Source organism: Varroa jacobsoni, unplaced genomic scaffold (assembly GCF_002532875.2).
Source record: "Varroa jacobsoni isolate VJ856 unplaced genomic scaffold, vjacob_1.0 scaffold_1375, whole genome shotgun sequence".
NCBI classification, from domain to species: Eukaryota; Metazoa; Arthropoda; class Arachnida; order Mesostigmata; family Varroidae; genus Varroa; species Varroa jacobsoni.
The window spans coordinates 36,191-43,361 of record NW_019214277.1 but is presented as its reverse complement, the minus strand read 5'-3'; positions in this window follow the sequence as shown (position 1 = coordinate 43,361).

Here is a 7,171-nt window from a genome sequence, read left to right as displayed (position 1 = left end):
CGTTATATGTCGCTAGTGCAAGAACGAACATTTTCTTTCAGGAAGGCACATCTATATAACTAATTAAGAACAACGAAGAAACCGATGATATTAACGGTACTCATGGATCTTTGAAGTCACGACGAATTGGAAAACCATTAACCTGTGTCGATATAATCGAAGTCTACACTTCGGCCAATAACATGCGAAGCAAACAGAACAGCGGGCCTAGGAATTTCGAACCTTTTCTTTACTCAGCATTACGTATTTGTACAGCAAGTCCACTTTAGGGGTAACTTATCATTCACGGGTATTAGTTTATAATGTAAGTGAACTTATCGTTCAAGTACCTGAAGTCGTAATCTTCGCAACATCCGAAGAAGCTCGCTTGTTGAAAAAACTATTTCTCGGCGATGACCATTGGCAGAAGATTGCGTAGGACGCCGAATAAACCCGAATACCCTGAGCGATTAGTGACCTCTTTATGATTGCGTTAGTGAAGGGAAAAGTCGTCAACCCGCTAAACCTTTAGAACTTTGTAAAGAACGCAATGACTTGAGACTATTATCGTAAAGACCGGCCATTAAAAAACAATATTACTCTTTCCATCGTTAACATTTATCATCACAAAACTCTTACACATCTTCAGGTGAAATTGAAGGATTACATTGAAAGGTTAGAAGGAATCTATCCGCCAACCTTTCAAATCAATATCAGTAAAAGTGAAAACACCGACATTAAACAGAAGCTCCAATATCAGGATAATTTGCAAACACACAGAGATGATCTACAGAGACGAGCAGTCAAAGTTTTTGCCAATAATTTAATTGTGACTAAAATAAGGGGATGTCCAGTACTGGTTATTGATGTCCGGAGGCCGAACTACAAGTTCCCGATTCAAGATTGCCATGGAATCGAGATTCTGATTGAAGCTTACGCCAAGTAAGACACAATGTGACACATATAAGACAACTAAAAAAAACGGAAGATCTTCGTACCTCGGCGCTTATGGTCTGGAGCAGATTTCCCATAATTAGACGAGAAACCTTTGCAGGCATCAATCGAAAGCTTTGCGATATATACAGTAGGAATTAATTTTTTTAAAGCAACCTTTCTTAGTTAACTGCTACCGATAAGAAAAAGCCATAGCAGAGCCGATATTGAGAACGTCCGTATCAATCACTCATATTTACAGGCATATTTCACACAACTTAACCTTTAATACTTGATTAGCGGAGCCTGACGGCGAGTACTTTCATCTTCTGCAAAATACTGATAAAAACGAATTTCCAAAGACAACAAAAGTATACTTTTTGAAAAACAGTATGTTAAATAGATACCTATTACATAATGTACAGGCCTCGTCTCCCCCTCCCCCATTATTCAAGAGTTCTATGGAAACTTTCGCTAAAAAAATTGAAAATATTGTTTTTTTTTAATAATTTTTTTTTTAAGAATATTAACAGCATTTGTGTCAAACTATCCTTTGGGACTTTCAAGAAGTTTAGTTTCTTCGGTCCGGCAACGGAAGATGCCGATAGCACATATTTGTACGTAAAACTTCTAAACAGCTTTGCGATACCTGTACTACCATGTCATAATGTATAACTGCAGAACAATTCAGATCCTGCTAAACTCTGAAATGGCACAAGAATGATCGTTCATGACCTTCACAACCATTTTATTATAATGAAACCCACAACCGACATGTTTACATCGTCACGCTTCCGGATAACATTCCCAATCATTCGGAAAATGATGAAGTTCCACTTCGGCGACTGCAATTTCCAGTGCAATAATGCTCTGCGAAGAAGACATTTTCATCTCTGCCGGAGAACCGTTCAACTACACGTTGACCCCAGTTGCGTATGGAACTTTCAGAACGTCAATGTGTTTCATAAGGAGAGCAACAAAGCCTAAATATAGTCATTTGTAGTGGTATATTCGCTAATAAACTTTAGTAACAAATCACTTATCCATAGAACTGCATAGACACAGCTACGGTCTGAAACCGGCAGGACTGTGACTGAAACCCGGCGATGTCGCCTCTATATGAACAAGAAAAAAAACCTGATTAGCAAGAAAACATTGCAGAATAAAGCCCAGTAAAAAACTAAATGGTTGGTAAAAAAAAAAAAAAAAAAAAAACTAAGCTGAAAGGTCAAATCACTTTAAGCAAAACGACTAGCGAGATCTAAAGCTAGAACATGAATTTACTTATGTTACCCCTGTTGTGAATTTGATTAGCATTTTACTTCTTATAAAGTCTGATTAACACGAAAAGAGGTGCAGGAAAACCCGCAGGTCCGTATGTAGACAATATGCTCTTATGGCGTTAATATAAATACTTGACGGTTGTAGGCGTGCAGGCTAAAATTCCGAATAGTAACAGAACGGATGGAAGGAGATGGAAGATTTTTTCACGGGGTCTCGCTGGGTATCTGTGATAGCGCGATTATACTTCTGATCGGTTGGCTCGTACGCGCTTGATGAAGAACCCATATACGTGTGATTATATTGCCACAACTCTATAATAATAATCATCGTCGGAAGGGGTGAGTAACGCACTCAGTGAAGTTCAAGTGAGCTGATTGGTTTTCATTTTATTCGATGAGTCCGTTATAGAAAAATGTCTATAATTGTGCGTTCAACGGTGATAACATCTAATCGGCTTCCGTTTAGCTGAGCGGGGATCGTGACTCATTAAATTTGCTTAGTACTGACAAAAGCTGACTTAGGTTTACAATGAAAGACCCCAGTGTCACGCCAAGTACCCCTCGTGCGCATTAATCATGGACACGCATTATGCAAATATATTCCTTTCTATAAAGATTCATAAGATTACCTAAAAAAAAATTAAGCTCCCAGACCGAAATAGTTCCCAATGGCATATAACCACTGGTGCGTTTTTTCCTAGCAGCCTTTGATTCTCGTAATTCTTAATAAATTGTGATAAATCTTACATTGCTATATGCCTTTTCAGACTTGGACGTACCATCTCGCGTCCATCCATTACCATTACATTCCATTTCACAGAGCTTGGAACATTATGATATTCCCGTGTGCAGTATACCACACCGCTTTCAACTCTTCATCTAATAATAGTAACACATAAAATCGAAATGGGGCGTTCCGATTAAAGCGACCCAAATATGACGATACTGAGCTTGTGAATAGGATAACGGTAATGGTACTTTGAGTCGCCGCGTTGAAACGTCAGCTTTTCAAGTGTATATTGATTCTATCGATCACAATAGTTCGGATTAGATTTTCGTTTACCGAAACCCCTGGCTGCCCGGTAAGAAAAAACCTACATCTGCGTAATACGACGGAGTTTGTCGCATTGCGGTACTCAGTTCTGAGATCTCAAGACGAATCTCTCGACGTTCCAGCTGCTGGATCCATCTTTGCACCTTGGGTTTTTTTTCTAAATCCATCTATATATTTCATATATTTTTTCCACGTCGATGGCACTAGACGATGCCCCTGAAGACTGTTGCCGTCATTCCTATGTGAAATACTTTTTTCAGCCCCTCTAATGCCCTGCCCTCTTCGTTATATTGTCCGGCGCATTGAAGTCTTTCCCTCTTGCTCTGTTTCTCACTGTGCAAGTGGTGGCAGCAGCGGCAGCAGCAGCAGCAGCAGCTGCCTTTCCCAGATCCCCACAGATTCCAAACCAGTCAGGGAGAGAGAGTGATGGAGAGGGCGGGAGGGAGAGGGACAGGAGGAAAACAGACAGACGGATACGCGAATAACGACTCGATTCCCTTGATACTTTTACAATTTTCTGCATTGTGTGCAAACTTTTGCAACGGGATCCGTCCAGCCATTCGGTGAGAACGTTTCTTCGAAGCTTCTCTCTAATGAAAAAACTTCTGCGGTGAAACCACGCGCTTGCACTAATTATGAACTTTAAAGTTTAGACAGACTGTAGAGGCTATCGGAGTTTTGACGGGTTGAATCTACTCGGCCGTATTTAGCCTACGCATCTGAGCCGTATCTGCTAAGTTGCGTTTTCCCATTGTGACATATCCTCATTTTCTGAACCCTTCACATAAATTCAACAATATCTTACAACAGCGACATTGGATAATTCATCAACATGGCTACGAGTGAGGGCGACAAAAGATCACACACGACGAAGACGACTGAAGAAACCTATCAGGGCAAACAAGCAAAACAAAGCGTCGCCAGGCAATTTCACTTGTCCCTCTTAACGTCGATTTCGGTACCGAATTCTGTGAGGCAATACATGTGCAATTTTCTTTCTGGGCAACAACGACAACAACCCCAGCAGCCCCGGCAGCGAACGGGAACGATGTAATATGCTTTTGCATGAAGCCGCATGTTTTCCTTGCCGTTTTACTCTGTTCTTGCTTTCGGCCGGATGGTGGGGCGTCCCCTGACACAGCACGAAGCAGCTCTGGGCCAACAACCCAGCGTCCGATCCGTCGTTAATGCAAGCCGGTCAACATTACAGTCAAGTGCAGCAAAGGCAACGATACAATGATGCGTTAGTTCGGCGAGCGCGTTCTTCGTCCCTGTGCCGTCCCTCCTTTTCTCCTTCCCTCCCTCCCTGGCTGCCTGTTTACTGGTTGGCTGACTGGCTCGGTTCTGTAAAAGCGGCGTTTTCGGCCGAATAGCTCATCGTTTCTGCATCATATTCCACCCTGGTGAGCGTTGTCTGCGGATCGTGATGGCAAACCGCCGCACCCTTTTTAATGTCCGCGAGCGGCTGCGTCGGAGAGTGCTCCGTCCAATCGGGCCCCGGAGGCGGGGCCAATGGCGGAGCAAGGGAGCGCGGCGCCACGGCGCTCCGACACAGCCAACGGGAAAGCCACGAAGACTAGAGAGACCAAGCCGACACGAAGAAATGAGGCGCCGTGCTAGCGCTCCTGGTTCCTGGCGTTTACTGACACTGGCCGACTCCCGGCTGCCGCTGATCCCAGGCAACAATCGGCGAACAAACGCTGCTAGCTCCAACAGCTGAGCACTGCCGCCGCCGCCGCCACCGCCGCCGCCGCCGCCGCCGCCGCCGCCGCAGCAGCTGTAAGCTTTCGGCCATGCCCCGTTGATGGACGGGCGCCTGAAGCCGATGAATGCACGAAGAAACTGTGTGGAACTGCAGTAACATTACACACGAATTAGAATTAGGCAAGTCTGCACTATTTGGGATGGGCTACGTTGGTTACAGCGTAGATAGACTAAGTTAGCTAGTTTTCCACGTAGGCCAGGTGACAATCTACGGGGGACGGGATTGCTGTTGCATTATCTTCTACGATGTATGTTTACTTGTGCAGGTGTTTGTTGGCCTGCCTGAGTTGAACGGGCAGTCATCGGAACGTTTGCTGGTATAGTTTGTTGATGTTAAATGAGCGCGAATTGAGCATTTTGTAAGAAAATTGTTTCAGGTCCAATGATTCAAATAACACTATGCTCTAGTTATTTTAACGCGAAGGAGAACGTGTGCGCGTACGTATGTAATAGTTGCTAGACTTCAGGATCGATGTGTAGATTTGCTTGTGTAGCGATATTTGCCCTCTGGTGCAATTGGCCAAAAATAAAATACGCCTGAGTTTTCGGAAGGTAAGTCGTCAGACTGGCAATTCGGATTGCAACCTAAGCCGAACGTCGTTCTAACAGAAATGTTGCAGTAGTGAGAACCGAGTGTCCTTGGGTATCTTTTTGTGTTATATAATATCACATAGCTTCTACATTAAACAAAAGCGCGGATTATGTCTACCGCTAGGGCAGCGTCATGGAAATCAGGGACAAATATTTGGAAACTGGAGCAGAGGAACGAACCTTTTTGAAGAAAATATTCTATGACGTGATGATGTACTTCGTATTAGGCTTGTCGGCCATGCAGGATGTGCCCGCTCAAAAATAGGACAAGTAGCGCACAGGCCGCGTTATGGTGTCTGCAACCTGGATTCCGCTATGCCTTCGTAGCAGAAACAATCTTAGTGGTAACACTTAGAGTAGATCAATGTTGAGATACGTAATATGTAGGCGAACCTTAAGTTCAAGCCTTTACTCGTCCTAACCAAGTGCGCGCCACGGTGAGCAGAAAGTCGGCTTCGCACGATAATACATGGACGGCCATAGTAGCTGTTCGACATCAGCTGGCTTCTAGCAACGTTTCAACGGATAAAGGACTTCTCGAATTTCTTCATTAACTAGAAATAAGCGGGAAGACTGGGTCGAGCGCCCTCAGCCAGATAGTGGTCCGAAGAGGGGATGTTCATACTTATTGTGTAACTTGGGCAACCCGGTTATATATAATATGATTGCGTAATAGTCTTACATTTGTCCACACTGAATCGACCCGATAGAGTCGTCTTTTTTGTTCGTGCGTTGTACGACCAACTTGCGGAGAAGTTTAAGGTCAACGTACACAGTTGTCACATACGTACTACAGCTTATTTATAACTATAACTGTTTATTTGTAAGTAGGTGTTATAATACTTACGAGAGTAAACACATATATAGGGAGTGGTATGTCAAATCAATGACACCGGTACGGATTTAGATCGATTCCAATAAAATTCAACTGGAGTTAAAAGTCTACGCCCGTACTATTTTCTCGTATACTCAGATTCAAGTGAATCCAATGCGCCATATGGATTGTAGAGTCTCGCAGGCACTGGGAAATTTAAATCAATTCAAGACAGGCCTTATATGTGCTCTTCAAGAGCGTGTCGAAATAAATTAACATTAGAATAATAGGGTATATTAAAGACAAACAGATGCGATAACTCACTATGCATACCTTTCATGATTAGCTGTACCATTTTTACCAAAATATTATCCTAATCATCGTACCCCATTGTCCTCGAATCGATTAGGAAATGAAATTTCATATCGAAGAAAGCGAGAGACCTTGTGAGAAAAACAACCTTGGCAAAGTTTCCACATATGCCATTGGCAAGATCGCATCGTCGTTGCAAGTACTAAACATCTCAATAATATAAAATCCTAACAAAGAGTTCAAGAGCATCACTATTTTGAAACGCGGTTGTCGGTACGACAGCCTGCAAGGCATATATCGACATTATCTCGTATGCATTTTCGGCCATTGGCATGAAACTGTAGGCACATCATGTACCTTTCGTGACCTACTTTCGTAACTTATATACAAAAGGCTGTTTTTCCGCACGCGCTGCCAACAAGAGCTAGCCTGACTCTGCGA